Source organism: Bos indicus x Bos taurus, chromosome 10 (assembly GCF_003369695.1).
Source record: "Bos indicus x Bos taurus breed Angus x Brahman F1 hybrid chromosome 10, Bos_hybrid_MaternalHap_v2.0, whole genome shotgun sequence".
NCBI lineage: Eukaryota > Metazoa > Chordata > Mammalia > Artiodactyla > Bovidae > Bos > Bos indicus x Bos taurus.
The window spans coordinates 63126514-63144096 of record NC_040085.1 but is presented as its reverse complement, the minus strand read 5'-3'; the positions used below and the strand labels follow the sequence as shown (position 1 = coordinate 63144096).

Sequence of the window (17583 nt, the reverse complement as noted above, 5' to 3'; positions counted from 1 at the left end):
CAAAATTATCATGAAAAGTCTAAATGTGATAAATCCCAAGTGAGTGGAAAAGTGCTAGACATGTTTATAAAGCAAAAGAACTCTGTAGATTGAAGGAGCAAGTAAGCAAGTCTACAGGTTCCAAAATGAGACTTGGGTGAAACTAAACATTAGACTGGCCTGTGCACTGTATGAACTATGAAAACTTTATATTAATAAAAAGTAAAACTTTTGGACAGTAGCAATACATCCTTACTATGTCAAGATACAATATCTTTCTACTTAATGGTAATCGTTCTATGTTAAATTATATCCAGTTCCTGGTCCCCTACTATTTTCAAGTCATTTTCAGCTATTCTTCAGGCCTTCTGTTATAGAGTTCATTATTCTGCATTTTTCCACTCTGGGAACAGTTATTCCATCATCTTTACCTTGCCTTTTCATCCATCACACTAAAGAAGATGGTGGACTTGTTCATAACCCAATTCTTATTCAATCTCCATCATTATCCCACAACTTCAAACTTGGTTTTATTAGTGATTTTATTAGTGACTACTAAAATTGAATTTCTTTTCTATATGTCTAAATCCATAGATGGAGAGCTCTGGCTACATTTAAGCTATAGCACAGTGCATGACAGGAGCAGGGTGGGGGGAAGAGACAGAGATTGGACTCGTAACATCTGAGTTCAATTCCCAGAACTGCCACTTAATGGAACCATGACCTTTGACAAATCACTTATTTCTCAGTTTTCCCATCTGTAAAGTAGGGGTAATGATAATATTAGCTCAGGATCATTGAACATTGTCAAAGGAGGAAATATATGAACATAGTTCATACATTTAGAAGCACATAGCAAATACTAGTTGTTGTTACTTCCCAATATTTCCCTGAATAAAATTGAACTAAGTGCTAAGACTGTGGTCTCCAGACCAGACAGCCCCAGGTACTAGATATAAAAGTCCTTTAACTTTTTGAGCCTCAGATTCCTCCTTAGTACCTGTTTAATAGTGTGCTGAGAGGCTGAAATAAGTCGTGCAAAGCACTTAGAGCACCCTTTGGAAAATCGTGAAATACAAATAAATGTTCATTCATTCATTCATTTACTCAACAAATATTGGGTGCATACTCTATGCCAGACTTATTCTAGGATGGGAATATACTACAAAATATAAGACCAAAAATATTCTCATTCTCATGTTGCATATATTTTAGTTGAGGTAGAAAAGATTTTATTATTATTGCACACAATCATACATTGACATATGAGAAATATATTTGGAGATGACATATGCTATGAAGAAAAAAGACAATATGTTTCAGAGTGACACAGGACCTCTACTCTTTTTTCTTCTTGTTTTAAATTTGTATTTAAATAAATAAAACATTCAAATACACTCCATAGTCCTTTGGTAGTTGTTCCCAAATCGCATTTCCTTTGCAACATTACTAAAGTAATCACTAGTCTGAAGTTGATATTCCTTCTTGTCCATATTTTTCCCTTTTTCTTTTTTTTTTTTACTTTTGTTAAACATTTTAACGTTGGATTATAGCCAATTAACTGGCTTTCCAGTTGGCTCAGCAGTAAAGAATCATCTGCAATGCAGGAGACATCAGTTCGATCCCTGGGTGGAGAAAATCCCTTGGAGGAGGAAATGGCAACCCACTCCAGTATTCTTGCCTGGAAAATCCCATGGACAGAGGAGTCTGGCAAGATACAGTCCACGGGGTGACTGAGAGTTGGACACAACTTAGCAACTAAACAACAACAATGATAGCCAGTTAGCAATGTTGTGATCGTTTCAGGTAGACAGCAAAGGGACTCAGTTATACATAAACATGTATACCTTCCCGCCCAAACTCCTCTCCCATCCAGACTGCCACATAGTATTGAGCAGAGTTCCCTGTGCTATACAGTTACATGTGCTGTATAGGATGTCCTTTTTAGTTATCCATTTTAAATATAGCAAGTGTGTACACGTCCATCTAAACTACCTATCCCTTCCCCCTGACCTTCCCCACTGGCAACCATATGTTCATTCTCTAAATAGGACCTCTAGTCTTATTAACCAGAAACTGAGTTATTATTACACTACTATTACTGCCACGACTTCTCCTTCTAAATCTACACGGTTGAGGCACCTCTTTCTCATCTATGTGCTCCACTTTGACTGAGAGATGAAAAGGAAGTGAAAGGGAAAAGCAAGGAAAGAGGAAGGAAAGGAAAGGAAACATATATTAGGAAACTATTGTACTTCATAAGTTAGAAGACTGTGTTGTCATGAAATGACCGTTATGCAGACTTTGCAGAAACCTGGGGTAATGTTTGTGAAGTACAAATCAAAAATTCTTATCTATGGCTCTCCACTACTAATTAACACTAGGTCTGTGTGCACATTAATGAAGACACTATTTACAAAGGCTATTAACAAAGAGTTAATGGAAACTAACAATGGATGAGGTACCATCCTGGGCTAGCATGAGTCAAAAGCCAAAACCACCCTTGAAGGAGCGAGGGAATGGGAATGTGGAAAGAGCTGTAGCAAAGGAGGGTCTGATCAACAGAAGCTGTGGCCTTACGTAGAACAGAACAGTTCCTGCCTACCACTGGGCAGCAGGGAGGACACCGGGCTTTCCCCTTCTCTGGCCCTCTGATCTCCTGCTGATGCCTCCTACCGGCCCAACAAGGAAGCCTGATTAATGCAATCCGTGGAGGTCAGCCTTCATCTCCCTCCCAGGCATGGAATGAACAAAGTGGAGGAGGAAAGTGAGGAAAATGAAGCATGGAGGAAAGTGAAGTGAATATGGAAGGGCAAATATATGTGTGTGTGTGTGTACATGTACATATTGTTTTGTGGGTAGAGTCGGGGGATGGATCATATGAAGGTAAGAAAATCAATTAGCAAGGGACTGCAGTAGGGCCAGATTATGACATCCGTGGGCTTTAGCACTGTTGTCTTTGTGGGACTGTCCCTCTATTTTTAAAAAAAAGGTTAAAATTCTACTTTACAATTGCATCAATACAAAGACAAATGCAATCTAGGTTGGATTATATTCCACCTTTTTCTTCTGATTTTAAAAGAAATGGAAACATTTGCAGGAGCCCCTAAGTATCATGGCCCTAGCACATTGCACTGTACCTAATGGAGAAGAGGGCTGTGGACTGCAGAAGACCAGATGTGAAGTGGTAAGACCTCAACCGAATACAGGAAGTAAATGGTATATAAATGTTATGTAGGGTTCTGAAAGAAAACAGAAGGACACTCAAGATAATTCAAGGAGAGTTTACTCACAAAGGTACTATTTGGAATCTGGGGTTGGGGTAAGGGTGGGATGGGGGCATCTACCAAGTGCATGTGGTAACCGAGGACTGTGAACAACACAGACCCTTGCTGTGCAGGCCCAAAGGGAGCAGGAGAGGAGCCATTAGTGGCAGTTGGAAAAAGCGTTGTGAGTAGGAGAAACAGTGGCTTTGACTTGAGGGACAGTCAGCCTCGGGTAACCTTGCAGGGAGGAATCCAGGATTATAAATAACTGTCTTCCTCCCTCCTCCACTGCCTGAGCCTAACCAGAAGACAAGGCCATGAGACCTTGACACTGTGCACACATGCTGAAAGGGTGGAGCTGCTAGAGCAGTCGGAAGCTCTGACATGTGTAGCCTTTCAAGCATGGGCTTGGACTAGGACTCAGCAGTGGAGCCCAGCTCAGAATCTACTGGTCAGGGTGTTAACCATGATTGCTAGTACCTCCCCCTAGAGTTTCTGATTCAGTGGGTCTGATTCAAGAACGCGTTCCTAACAAGTTCCCAGGTGCTGCTGATGCTGGTTGGGCTTCCTAGGTGGCTCAGCAGTAAAGAATCCACCTGCCAATGCAGGAGATGCAGGTTCAATCCCTGGGTCAGGAAGATCCCCTGCAGGAGGACATTGCAAACCGCTCCAGTATTCTTGCCTGGAGAATCCTATGGACAGAGGAGCCTGGCGGGCTACAGTCCATAGGGTCTCAAAGACCCAGACACGACTGAGCATGCATACACCTACGGTGCTGATGCAGTTGATCTGAGGAGCACAGTTTGAGAATCACCATCGAGAGTGGTTCTCCATGGACTTCTCTGCCCTTATATTATGATTTAATCACTGTATATGCAAACATCTAGAAGAGGGCTCAGTAACATACAGTTGACCCATGAACAGCAAATGAATTGCTCAGTGAGTCCACTTCTACATGGATTTTTAAAAGAAACACTACAGTACTACAGGATCTACAACTGGTTGAGTCCCAGGATGTGGAACCCTGGATACGGAGGAACCACATAAGAGGAAAGCAACTAAAAGAAACCCTCAGATTTTCAGCGATGGAGTGTCATTGACCCTAACCCCTGTGTTTTTCAAGGTTCAACTGTAGTTGGTACTGAATAAATCTCTGATGAATTAATAAGTTAATGTATGTGTTAGTTACTCAGTCATGTCCAACTCATTGCCGCTCTATGGACTGCAGCCCTCCAGGCTCCTTTGTCCATGGGATTTTCCAGGCAAGAATACTGGAGTGGGTTGCCATTTCCTTCTCCAGGGAATCTTCCTGACCCAGGAATCAAACCGGGTCTCCAGCATTGCGGGCAGATTCTTCAACCATCTGTAAAACCTTAACTAAAGTAAATTGTTTTTGATTCAGTGTAATCACACATAAAGTACTCAATCATCCATGACACATATTGACGTGGTAGTCAAACGAACACAACTGACCTGAGATGCTGGGAGATATCTTCTAAGTAGGGGCTCTGTCCTGGGCAACTTCAAATCTTCTCACATGTCACAGATGCCTGTTTGCTTTGTTAACATGATGGTTCAAATGTTTTATTCAGTGTGACCAGCATAGTGAATGACTCTATCATCAGTTTTTCCATAGTATATTATATAGAATCATGCATCCATCAAATATTGAGTTAAAGAGTTGAGGACCATTCACAATGCTAGTCCCCGGGGAAGCAAAGATGAACCACTTCTGCCTTCAGAGCTCACAACCTAATGGGGAAAACAGACATGTACACAGAAAAACCAGTGAATATTATCTTAGAAGGACATTGTGGTGCAGGTACACACAGCTATATACAAAAGAGATAAAACCTACTCTATGGCACATGGAAGTATATTCAATATCCTGTAATAACCTAAATGGAAAATAATCTGAAAAATATTATATTTATAGCTCAACCCACTCCACTGTATATCTGAAACACTGTCAATTAAATATACTTCAGTTAAAAAAAAAAAAAGGCCACGATGGTAAAAACAGAAGTACAAATGGTTGGCTAAGAGCTGGAAGGAGGAGGAAGGCAACTGTGCCTAGGAGTTTCAGAGAAAGCTTCACGGGAGCAAGTTTGGGGATGGGTATTGAATCATGTGGGCTTCCCTGATGACTCAAATGGTAAAGAATCCACCTGCAGTGCAGGCGACGCAAGAGATTTGGGTTCAATCCCTGGGTCAGGCTATGAGTTGCAAAGAGGGTTGCAAAGAGTCAGACAGGACTAAGCATGCATGCACAATGCAGAATTAAAAGATATATAGAGATTCTCCAGTTTTGTAAATGGGAAAAGAGCATCCAAACTGAAAATCTCGCTTGTGTAAACATGCAGTGTTTGAAATGAGTGAGAGGTGAATGTGAATTATTGCACAGGAAATTCAGGAAGGTAGGTGGAGACTGACAGGGGTAAAGCTAGAGAGGTAGATTATATAGGAATCCAGGTTTGTACACTGTACCTAAACGACAGGCTCAAGAGAGCCAACTTACTGGCATTCTCCTCCAGGAAGCTTTCCATAACCCCCAAGGGAGTGGGGGATAGATCACCCATGCCCGAGGCTTCTATAGAACACTCCATATATCTTTATCACAGCAGTTACTTCATTAGATTGAAATTATCTGTTCATTTTTCAACTTTCCTACTCAATCATAAGCTCATCAAGGACAGAAACCTTTATTCACTTTTGCAATAGCACTTGGTCTGGAATGCAGTGTGTGAATGCTAAGTTGCTTCAGTCCTGTTAGACTCTTTGCAACCACATGGACTGTAGCCTTCCAGGCTCCTCTGTCCATGGGATTTCCCAGGCAAGAATACTGGAGTGGGTTGCCATTTCCCTCTCCTGGGGACCTTCCTGACCAGGGACTGAACCTGTGTCTCCTGGGTCTCCTGCATTGGTATTGGCAGGCGGGTTCTTTACCACTAGCACCACCCGGGAAGCCTCCTGGCATAGGGTATCAGTGAATAAATGTTTGCTGAACTAAGGGAACCTGAGGGGCTTCTATTATCAGGTGGTAGTGAGGGCATCTCCAGCTGGCTCATTTCACTGGGACAGGTGCTGGGCTTTCTTTTCTGCCCCTCTCTTTCTTCTCCTTCATCATTCCACCAGGTATCTCGGGTCCCACTTGCTATCCTGAAAGCTCTGAATATCCCAAGAATTTGAAAGAGAGGGTTTGCCCACAGCAGATAAACTGAAGGGAATAGTCATTGCTCTTTCATTTTGGGGGGATGCTGATGTATCAAAGGAAGTAAGAAATCTAAGGACTTGCATGGTGAGGAACTGAGGGGTAGGAAAATACTAAAGACCTGAATAATATAGTGTTTGAGTGATTGATAAAATTTGAGAAGCTAAAGAAAAGGAAGAAAGTGACTCCCAGTCCTGGATAGCTGCAATCATCCATTTTCTCTGCTCTTTATCCTGGGTTATTAGAGGATACTAAAACCATATGCATAACTGTGCTGATTCTTCATTGTAACTCCACATATAGAAGGATGCCTGGCACATTTATACACCACTTTTAAATGTGAATAGGTTATAACTTGGCCCAACTCATCTACTCGCCTACTAAGGACAAGACTCATTTAATCTCTTTCCTAAGAAAGATAAGCTATCATACATATAAAGTCAGGGAACTATAAACAATAAGTGTAGCATTTATTTTTTTCTTTATATAACTACATCAACAGTGCACAAGAAGAGCTTAAAAAACTAAGCTCTCTGAATTTACTTCTTTATAAGTTGTTTAATATTGGGTTGGCCAAAAAGAACAAACTTTCTAGCCAACCCAATACTTCTACAATGCTTGACAATGTTTGTATAGGCTGTTCCTTGCACCAGGGCATCTGACCATGGGGAAAAGCAGGGCTCAAATCCAGCCCAGATTTTGTACAATAAGCCATGTACCTATGAACTATATATACCTAGAACAATCACCTTTTAAGGAAACTCACACCAGTTTACATGGGCTAGCAGTGGACCTCACTATCAACTCTCCTTTTATTCCTGCCCTATTCTCTTTTGAAAAAAAAAATGTGGGGAAGGGTGCTGAAATCTCAACAATGGTACTATCATTGCTGGGTCTGTCTTCATCACATTTCTGGTACACTAGTTTCTCTAGAAAATAGTCCTAAGTTAAAAATTATGACCTAAGGCTTTATTGGTAGGTACAATTCCAGGGTATTAAGAGAAGGAACTGGAGAAGAAAGGAAAGTGGATAAAAATATGGTACACAGTGAGCTGACCACAGCATCATAAGAAAACGCAGCCAGTCAGTTAATGATGAAGGATATCTTCCACGCAACCTACATGAAACTGCCTGTCATTACTTCTCTCTCATGGTTGAAGTTGGCCCTAAGGAACCAATGAAAGTGAAAGTTTTAGTTGCTCAGTCATGTCCAACTCTTTGCGATCCCATGGACAGTAGCTTACCAGGCTCCTCTGTCCATGGAATTCTCCAGGCAAGTATACTGGAGTGGGTAGCCATTCCCTTCTCCAGGGGATCTTCCCAATCCAGGGATTGAAACTGGTCTCCTGCTTTGCAGGCAGCTTCTTTGCTATCTGAGCCATACACTCCTTTCATATGTTGCCAGCTCCAGGGATCATTGGCTACAGAAGCCAAAGCCCCTACTCTAGGATGTGGTGATCCATCTGGATCCACAAGTGATGTGAGAAGCCAGAGCTTCATGTGGGTACAGTAGAGTCAAGTCTAGGTGCTAAAACTGCTCTGGCTGCTGCTGGACCACATGTGGGGCAAGCCAGGGCAAAACTGAGAAAATTTTAGAGCTCTGGCAGGCTTAGAAGATGAGGCAATGGCAATGACAATGGCAATGGCCAGGTCCCACATTGAGCAAGTAGAGGAGGACCCAGGAGACACACAAGCCAAACAATTCAAGACACTTGTAGCCAATGAGTACCACTACAAAAACAAAAGAACTAAAATCTTATCCCTTCTCAATGCTTGTTAACATGAAAATACAGAAGAATTTATATTTCTTGATGACTTAATCCCATAAGAAAAGTTAAGCAAGGTAGAAATTTTCATATGTTTACATGGACAATATATCAATGATAATAAGGGAAATGGGCACAGACATGCCACAGCAGTAACTATGTATACAGCAAAACTGGCTTTTTATGTTTATCCTTTGGGAAGTGGAAATAGCTTTACTTTAATAGAATGACAGCCACTGTACTGGGATTTACATGTGGTGGAAATTTATCTGATAACTCAGAACTAGTTTATTTCTAAAATACTATGTGAAGGAAATTTGTCACACCATTCTAACAACTCAAAAACAAATCGTTGCCTCAACTCACACACACACAGAAAATGGTATCATATCGAAGTGATGGATATGTTAATTAGTTTGACTGTGGTGACCTTTTCACAGTGTATATGTGTATCAAAACATTGAGTTGTACAAATATATACAATTTATAAATTCAATGATACCTTTATAAAACTGTTTAAAAATATAAATAAAATTTTAAAATGAAAAAACAATGATACTGAATAGACATTTGCTATGCATGTATTTGAACATAGGTTAACAACAGACTTGTTCCAAATAGGAAAAGGAGTATGTCAAGGCTGTATATTGTCACCCTGCTTATTTAACTTATATGCAGAGTACAGCATGAGAAATGCTGGGCTGGAAGAAGCACAAGCTGGAATCAAGGTTGCAGGAAGAAATATCAATAACCTCAGATATGCAGATGACACCACCCTTATGGCAGAAAGTAAAGAGGAACTAAAAAGCCTCTTGATGAAAGTGAAAGAGGGGAGTGAAAAAGTTGGCTTAAAGCTCAACAGTCAGAAAATGAAGATCATGGCATCTGGTCCCATCACTTCATTGGAAACAGATGGGGAAACAGTGGAAACAGTGTCAGACTTTGTTTTGGGGGGCTCCAAAATCACTGCAGATGGTGACTGCAGCCATGAAATTAAAAGATGCTTACTCCTTGGAAGGAAAGTTATGACCAACCTAGATAGCATATTCAAAAGCAGAGACATTACTTTGCCAACAAAGGTCCGTCTAGTCAAGGCTATGGTTTTTCCAGTGGTCATGTATGGATGTGAGAGTTGGACTGTGAAGAAAGCTGAGCACTGAAGAATTGATGCTTTTGAACTGTGGTATTGGAGAAGACTCTTGAGAGTCCCTTGGACTGCAAGGAGATCCAACCAGTCCATTCTGAAGAAGATCAGTCCTGGGTGTTCTTTGGAAGGAATGATGCTGAAGCTGAAACTCCAGTACTTTGGCTACCTCATGCAAAGAGTTGACTCATTGGAAAAGACTGATGCTGGGAGGGATTGGGGGCAGGAGGAAAAGGGGACAACGGAGGATGAGATGGCTCGATGGCATCACTGACTTGATGGACGTGAGTTTGAGTGAACTCCGGGAGTTGGTGATGGACAGGGAGGCCTGGCGTGCTGCAATTCATGGGGTCACAAAGAATTGGACACTATTGAGCGACTGAACTGAACTAAGATAGGATAGTCAGGTTGATGATTTGTCTGTGTGATATGACCATGCCTTCCTTATACAAGACATAAATTTATTTATTTTCCCTGCAAAAGTAAAGGTGCAAGCAACTTAAGGCTGGTGTGGCAGTTCCTTGGTCATCTGCAACGTAGACTATTCTCACTTTTCACTCTGCCAACTTTTGTTGCTTTTGACTGCACAGTCCAAGAAGGCAACTCAGCCACCATACCACCTTCTAAGCAATGGTTGGAGGACAGAGAGGAGGGGACCCACTTCCTTTAATATCACTTCTTAGATGTTACACACATTGCTCTTTTCATAGCCCATTGTCCAAAGCCTAGTCATATAGCCACATGTAGCTTTTTTTCCTGGATATTTCTGTGTCCAGATAAAAATCCAGTTATTACCATAAAAGAACGAGATTTCACAGAACAACTGCCTTTGTACCACAGCACGGGTTTCTCAATTAAAGATCACCCAAAGATCCCAAGCACAAACTAACCGAAAGTTACAACTACCAAATTTGTATCTCATAAAACTCATTTTGCTCACTGACTAAGGAGGGAGAAACAGTATTTTAAGTGGCTGCTTTATAATCAGCATTTTCTTTAAAGGTTGTATCTAAACATGAATGACTAAACAAACAAGAAAAACTAAAGACAAACTCAATGTAACATACAATCCATTTTACCTAGGTGTTACAATGATAAGACCTGATGGGAATAGGAAACAGTTGGTTATATGGACACCTGTTCTTCAACCAAGGAAACTTCCATTCCCCTAACTCCTAGAATGTTCTTGCACCAGGTCCGTGATGGCTGGGTCTTTCCCATTCTTCAAAAAAAAAAAAAAAAAAGACTCAATGTCACTTCCTAGGAGTAAACCTACCACATTTAAAAGAGATGCTTTCCAGGAACTCTCTAGTTCCTTGAGGGCAGTGACCTTGTTTGTCTTTTTCATCACTGTGTCTTGGAGCTCTAGAAGAGTGTTTGGCACTTGCCAAGCATCCATTAATATTTGCTGAACAAATGAACAAGGATATGAATGAAGGAGTTCCCATAGAGAAAATCCCATTGCAATTCAGATGGGTGTGACCACAAAGATATTGTTTTCATTTCCAGTTAGCCTCGCAATGGTAATCCTTTTTATCCATCTTCAGTCACATTCCTCTTCTAGTCTTCTCAGCAGCAATTCCAAACCATTTTTTTCCTCTTTGAATCCCCCAGACTAAAAATACACACACACACACACACACACAAGTCAACAATCCTGAACCAACTCATCTTCCCATTCTGGATCATTCAAATATAACCCTATCCATGGTCATTTCCCAACTCAGATGTAAACAAAACTGCCCTTACATCCTCCAGTCCTCAAGCTCCTGCCCTCTCTCTGTCCCTCACACCCAAGCTTCTCAAAGTAGCTCAGAATCAACATCTCTCCTTCTTTACCTCCCGTTAACTCATTGCCTATGGAGACAGTGATGTGCCTTTTTTTTTTTTTTAAACTGTTTATTTGGCTGTTTCAGATCTTAGTTGAGGCATGTGAGATTTTTGTTGCTGCATGTGGGATCTTTTGTTGCAGCTCACAGGCTTAGTTGCCCCACAGCATGTGGGATCTTAGTTCCCCAACCAGGGATTGAAACCTTGTGCCCTGCTTTGAAAGGCATATTCTTAACCCATTGGACCACCAAAGACACCTAGACTGTTCTAACTCAAGCCCCTTCTGCAGCAACCAATCACCACTAGGGCACCAGGGTTTCCAAACTGCCCTAATATTACTAGACCTCTTGAGTATTAGTCACTCTATTTTCCCTTGATTTCTGTGGTCACTCTGCCCTCGTTTCTCTTTTCTTCTGACTTTTTCTTTTCAGCCTCCTTGGCTGACTCTTTCCTCTGTCCACCCAGTCATACTGGTATTACCCAAGGTCTTACTCTAAGCCCTGTTCTGTTCTTGTTGCTGTTGCTCAGTAGCTAAGTTGTGTCCAACTCATTGTGAACCCATGGACTGCAGCACACCAGGCTTCCCTGTCCTACACTATCTCCTGGAGTTTGCCCAAATTCATGTCCATTGAGTCCGTGATGCTATCTAACTATCTCATCCTCTGCTGCCCACTTATCCCTTTGCCTTCAGTCTTCCCAGCATCAGGGTCTTTTCCAATGAGTTGGCTCTTCTCATCAGGTGGGCAAAGTATTGGAATGTCAGCATCAGTCCTTCCAGTGAATATTCAGGGTTAATTTCCTTGAGGATTGACTGGTTTAATCTCCTTGCTGTTCAAGGAACTCTCAAGAGTATTCCCTAACACCACAATTTGAAAGTATCAATTCTTCAGCACTCAGACTTCTTTACTGTCCAACTCTCACATCTGTACATGACTACTGGAAAAGCCATATCTTTTACTATATGGACCACTTGTTGGCAAAGTGATGTCACTGCTTTTTAATATGCTGTCTAGGTTTGTCATAGCTTTACTTCCAAGGAGCAAGCATCTTTTAATTTCATGGCTGCAGTCACTGTCCATGACTTTGGACCCCCCAAAAAATAAAGTCTGTCACTGTTTCCATTGTTTCCCCATCTATTTGCCATGAAGTGATGGGACCAGATGCCATTTTTTGAATGTTGATTTTCAAACCAAGTTGATTTTGAATGTTGAGTTTCACGTCAACTTTTTCACTCTCCTCTTTCACCTTCATCAAGAGACTAAGTTCTTCACTTTCTGCCATAATTGTGGTGTTCTCTGCATATCTGAGGTTGTTGATATTTCTCCCAGAAATCTTGATTCCAGTTTGTGAATCCTACAGCCTGGCATTTCTCATGATGTACTCTGCATATAAGTTAAATAAGCTGGTGACAAACATTGTTGTATTCCTTTCCCAATTTGGAATCGGTCTTTTGCTCCGTGTAGGTTCTGCCACTTCTTGACCCACATACAGGTTTTTCAGGAGACAAGTAAGGTGGTCTGGTATTCCCATCTCTTTAAGAATTTTTCATAACATCATGACCAAGTGGGCTTTATCCCAGGGATGCAAGGATTCTTCAATATCCGCAAATCAATCAACATAATACACCACATTAACAAATTGAAAGATAAAAACCATATGATTATCTTGATAGATGCAGAGAAAGCCTTTGACAAAATTCAACATCCATTTATGATAAAAAACACTCCAGAAAACAGGAATAGTATACCTCAACATAATAAAAGCTATATATGACAAACCCACAGCAAACATTATTCTCAATGGTGAAAAATTGAAAGCATTTCCACTAAAGTCAGGAACAAGACAAGGGTGCCCACTCTCACCACTACTATTCAACATAGTTTGGAAGTTTTGGCCACAGCAATCAGAGCAGAAAAAGAAATAAAAGGAATGCAGATTGGAAAAGAAGTAAAACTCTCACTGTTTGCAGATAACATGATCCTCTATATAGAAAACCCTAAAGACTCCACCAGAAAATTACTAATCAATGAACATAGTGAAGTTGCAGGATATAAAATTAACACACAGAAATTCCTTGCATTCCTATACACTAACAATGAGAAAACAGAAAGAGAAATTAAGGAAACAATTCCATTCACCATTGCAATGAAAATAATAAAATACTTAGGAATATATCTACCTAAAGAAACAAAAGACCTATATATAGAAAATTATAAAACACTGATGAAAGAAATAAAAGATGACACAAATAGACGGAGAAATATACCATGTTTGTGGATTGGAAGAATCAATATAGTGAAAATGAGTATACTACCCAAAGCAATCTATAGATTCAATGCAATCCCTATCAAACTACCAATGGTATTTTTCACAGAACTAGAACAAATAATTTCACAATTTGTATGGAAATACAAAAAACCTCGAATAGCCAAAGCAACCTTGAGGAAGAAGAATGGAACAGGAGGAATCAACCTGCCTGATTTCAGGCTATACTACAAAGCTACAGTCAAGACAGTATGGTACTGGCACAGAGACAGAAATATAGATCAATGGAACAAAATAGAAAACCCAGAGATAAATCCACCCACCTATGGACACCTTATCTTTGACAAAGAAGGCAAGAATATACAATGGAGAAAAGACAATCTTTTTAACAAGTGTTGCTGGGAAAACTGGTCAACTACTTATAAAAGAATGAAACTAGAACACTTTCTAACACCATACACAAAAATAAATTCAAAATGGATTAAAGATCTAAATGTAAGACCAGAAACTATAAAACTCCTAGAGGAGAACATGGGCAAAACACTCTCTGACATAAATCACAACAGGATCCTCTATGACCCACCTCCCAGAGTAATGGAAATAAAAGCAAAAATAAACAAATGGGACCTAATTAAACTTAAAAGTTTTTGCACAATGAAGGAAACTATAAGCAAGGTAAAACGACAGCCTTCAGAATGGGAGAAAATAATAGCAAATGAAGCAACTGAAAAAGAATTAATCTCAAAAATATACAAGCAACTCCTGCAGCTCAGTTCCAGAAAAATAAATGACCCAATCAAAAAATGGGCCAAAGAACTAAACAGACATTTCTCCAAAAAAGACATACAGATGGCTAACAAACACATGAAAAGATGCTCAACATCACTCATTTTCAGAGAAATGCAAATCAAAACCACTATGAGGTACCATTCCATGCCAGTCAAAATGGCTGCTATCAAAAAGTCTACAAACAATAAATGCTGGAAAGGGTGTAGAGAAAAGGGAACCCTCTTAACACTGTTGGTGGGAATGCAAACTAGTACAGCTACTATGGAGAATAGTGTGGAGATTCCTTAAAAAACTGAAATTAGAACTGCCTTATGACCCAGCAATCCCACTGCTGGGCATACACACCAAGGAAACTAGAATTGAAACAGACACATGTACCCCAATGTTCATCACAGCACTGTTTATAATAGCCAGGACATGGAAGCAACCTAGATGTCCATCAGCAGATGAATGGATAAGAAAGCTGTGGTACATATACACAATGGAATATTACTCAGCCATTAAAAAGAATATATTTGAATCAGTTCTAATGAGGTGGATGAAACTGGAGACTATTATACAGAGTGAAGTAAGCCAGAAAGAAAAACATCCATACAGTATACTAACGCATATATATGGAATTTAGAAAGATAGTAACGTTGACCCTATATGCGAGACAGCAAAAGAGACACAGATGTATAGAACAGTCTTTTAGACTCTGTGGGAGAGGGCGAGGGTGGGATGATTTGGGAGAATGGCATTGAAACATGTATATTATCATATGTGAAATGGATCGCCAGTTCAGGTTCGATGCATGGGACAGGGTGCTCGGGGCTGGTGCACTGGGATGACCCAGAGGGATGGGATGGGGAGGGAGGTGGGAGAGGGGTTCAGGATGGGGAACACACGTACACCTGTGGCTGATTCATGGCAATGTATGGCAAAACCACTACAATATTGTAAAGTAATTAGCCTCCAATTAAAATGAATAATTTTTTTTAAATAAAAGAAGGAAAAAAGAATTTTTTATAGTTTATTGTGATCCACACAGTCAAAGGCTTTAGTGTAGTCAACGAAGCAGATGTGTTTCTGGAATTCCCTAGCTTTCTCTATGATGCAACGAATGCTGGCAATTTGATCTCTGGTTCCTCTGCCTTTTCTAAACTCAGCTTGTACATATGGAAGTTCTCTGTTTACGTACTGCTGAAGCCTAGCTTGAAGGACTGTGAGCATTACCTTGCTAGCATGTGAAATGAGCTGCTCTGTTCTTATTCTACATGAAATAAGTGGAAATGGAATCTTTTCCACTTCCATCCTTTAGCCACCATATGTCTTCTGACAACTCCTAAATATCTCTTGTATGTGAGTTTCAAACATATCTGTCTATCTATCAAGAAAGGGATATGTTGGGACTTTCCTGGCAGTTCAGTGGTTAAGACTCTGCCTTCTACTTTAGGAGGTGCAAATTCTATCCCTGGTTGCAGGATCTGGCCAAAAATTTGAAAAGAAAAAGAGAGATATATATATATAACTGTCTAGTTCACATCTGCACTTGGATATCCTATGGTCAGTCATTTCTGACTCTTTGCAACCCCATGAACTGTAGCCCACGAGGTTCCTCTGTCCATGGGGATTCTCCAGGCAAGAATACTGGAGTGGGTTGCCATGCCTTCCTCCAGGAGATCTTCCCAACTCAGAGATCAAACCCAGGTCTCCCGCATTGCAGGTGGATTCTTTACCATCTGAGTCACCAGAGAAGACCCATAGGATATCCAGGTGCAGATGTGAACTTCACATGGATATCCTTCAAATTCAACATGTCCTTAACTCATTACCTAATATCCCTATTCTACCCTCAACTTGTATTCTTTCTTCTTTATTTCTATTTTGACTAATTAGCTCACCATCTCACCAGGTGCCCATATCAGAAAACTTTGTCTTCTTAGTGTTGCCGTCACACATCAGCTGTGTCCTTTATGCTTTTACTCTTCAGTGCCATTCTCCCACTCTGCTACCGTTATCCTATTCACGTTTCCATATCCAGGGTTAGTAAAGTTACCAAAAGGAGTGAGGGAGAAGAATTTTACCCTTTTGATAATCAGCTCTTAAAGATATTCATTCATTCAAAGATACTTATTTAGCACTTAATATATATAAGAAATAGATATAATTTACTTAAATTTCACCTCTTTCATAAATGAATACTTTTCTTCTTAATGACTATCTATAGCAACCATTTGTAAATAGTCTGTAAAAATCCAAACACAAGGCCTTCACTACTGTTACCATTTTACAGCAAGGTTAGAGAAACAACCAGCAACCAGAAACCATTCACAGAAATGTTCAGCAAAAACCCTGACTTTACAACTTGCGCATTGTAATGTTTAATTAGAAAGGAGATCTTGAAGTATACCTGATCCTGTGAAGTAATTCTGTCCACAAAATGGGCAAAAGGAGAGATTTCCCATTTTGTTCACCAACCCATAATTTGGTAGGAGGGGTTTGGGCTATTTTAATTAATCATTGCAAATTAAATATTTCAACAACTTGAAATGAGCCCTTAAAAGAATAAAAAAAAAATACACAGCTCCCCTCTGCTAAAACTGCAGTGGGTGACAGAATTCCTACTGTCTAATCTATAAAAATAAAACCCGAGTTTTCAGCTTATTCCGTTTTCTCAAACACACACAAAAGAACAGTACCACCCCAGTTAGATGCTTTAACACGCACGTTGATTTCCACTCACAGCTGTGGCAATTAGAAAGTGTACTTAATGGAGTGTCATGTTAATTGTTTTCGGAGTTAACCGATTTCTCCATTTAATTGTCAATTGATTAACCTATTGAAATGTTAAGTGACTCAGTTTCCTTCCAGAGTAAACAGCAGCAGCATATGGTAGCTTCAACAGCCCAAGGCAGCACTCATTTGCTTGGATTCAATGTGCTGGTATTTTTCTACACCTCCCAGAGCTTTTAATTAGATGAGGCAATGTTACATGTATTTGTCTGCTGGAAAGGTTATCAGTGCCATGACTGACCTGCAGAGGCAAGGTTGAGTCTAGCAGCTTTAATAGAAATGGTTTTCAGCTATGACTGTTGTACTTGATTTCATTGTGATGGTAATTAACTCAAGACTGCTTTCCCCAGCTCGTGTGTGTATGTGTGTGTGTGTGTGTGTGTGTGCTCCTGCGTGTGTTTTCCTGTAGTTCTAACTGTGCCATGAGATGTTTCCTCTGTCATATATATGCACTTATTAAGCACTCATTGGATTCTAATAAGCAAATAGTCAAGAGTTTCTTTAGGCTAATACCACAGTACTCAAATTGTGATGCCATTAAATAAGAACGATGTTTCT

At 40.2% G+C, this 17583-nt stretch overlaps 1 long non-coding RNA gene across 3 annotated transcripts in view; it reads right to left on the bottom strand.

The window, feature by feature from the left end:
- The window catches only part of LOC113900423, a 182705-nt gene that overhangs the window by 71461 nt on the left and 93661 nt on the right, over positions 1 to 17583 (bottom strand). For all 3 annotated transcript variants that reach the window (XR_003513135.1, XR_003513136.1, XR_003513137.1), the window contains exon 2: positions 4719 to 4997. This is a non-coding gene — a long non-coding RNA (uncharacterized LOC113900423). The remainder of the gene's footprint in view (positions 1 to 4718; positions 4998 to 17583) is intronic.